This window comes from Odontomachus brunneus, unplaced genomic scaffold (genome assembly GCF_010583005.1).
Source record: "Odontomachus brunneus isolate Ranch 3 - 2012 unplaced genomic scaffold, Obru_v1 Obru_scaffold_202, whole genome shotgun sequence".
Classification (NCBI taxonomy): Eukaryota; Metazoa; Arthropoda; class Insecta; order Hymenoptera; family Formicidae; genus Odontomachus; species Odontomachus brunneus.
This window is the reverse complement of record NW_022639652.1, coordinates 527,602-528,572: the sequence shown is the minus strand read 5'-3', so window position 1 is coordinate 528,572 and position 971 is coordinate 527,602. Positions and strand designations below refer to the sequence as shown.

Below are 971 nucleotides of genomic sequence, written 5' to 3'. Positions count from 1 at the left end.
ATATATATATATATATATATATATATATATATATATATATATATATGTATATATATGTCACTTTTCTCTTAAAGTTTAACATTTTTAAATATACATGTTCTTAATTTGTACTATTTTATAAAAATTTAAATTTATAAATATACTTGTAGAATATTGTAATAACATTATAAATTGGAATAAAAACAATTTCAGTCTTAATAATGAATTATGCGAAAAAAAATAAAATTATCATATAAAATAATCAAATAAACAATAAAATAAAATAATCATTTTACTTAAGAGCTTTAGTTTTCTTTAACTGGTTATGTATCCATGTTTTTATTACGTCTGGTTTTCTATTTCTTAGGACGTTATATGTCGCTTTTATTTCCTCTATTTTTGATAGAGGAGGTAACTTTCCTTTACGTATGTATTTCGAGAAATATGTTTTAGCTTCCGTTACTTCTTCAGTTGTCCATCTTTTTTTTATTTGTTTACAGTCTGAAATATAATCGATTATTAAAATTGCAGTCGAATCAGATCTTTATGGTATCTAATCGTCTCTGGCTTACATGGTGCTTGATTTTTCTGCTTCCTTGGAGCATTAATTATATTTTCATCGGAGCTGTTTGAGCTAGTATTTGTTATATAATCTGATATGTCACTATCTGAATCTTTTCCTAGTCAAAATAGAAAAAGAAATTTAATTATGATATATATATATATATATAAAATTCAGAAACAATGTGTAAAACTGCTTTATTCTCTAATAAAGTAGTGCTGTGCAATTAACCAATTTAACGATTAATCGTTTAAACGCGTTTATAAGTTAACTAGTTAACCGGTTAACTTTTAACCAAAGTTAGCCAAAGTTAACTTCTAACCTAGGTTAAATGGTTAACCGTTAACTTTGTTAATCGCATAGCGCTATTCAAATTGCACTGGACATCTCATGGATGTGCGTTTTAAATTCAGTTTATCCATTTCTATGT

At 24.9% G+C, this 971-nt stretch overlaps 1 long non-coding RNA gene across 1 annotated transcript in view; it reads right to left on the bottom strand.

Annotated features, from left to right (window-relative positions):
- Positions 1-219: 219 nt before the first annotated feature.
- LOC116852104 overlaps positions 220-971 on the bottom strand; it is a 12,789-nt gene continuing 12,037 nt past the window's right edge. Inside the window, exons 2-3 of the long non-coding RNA XR_004379690.1 lie at positions 552-659; positions 220-480 (exon numbers count right to left, since the gene is read on the bottom strand). This is a non-coding gene — a long non-coding RNA (uncharacterized LOC116852104). The remainder of the gene's footprint in view (positions 481-551; positions 660-971) is intronic.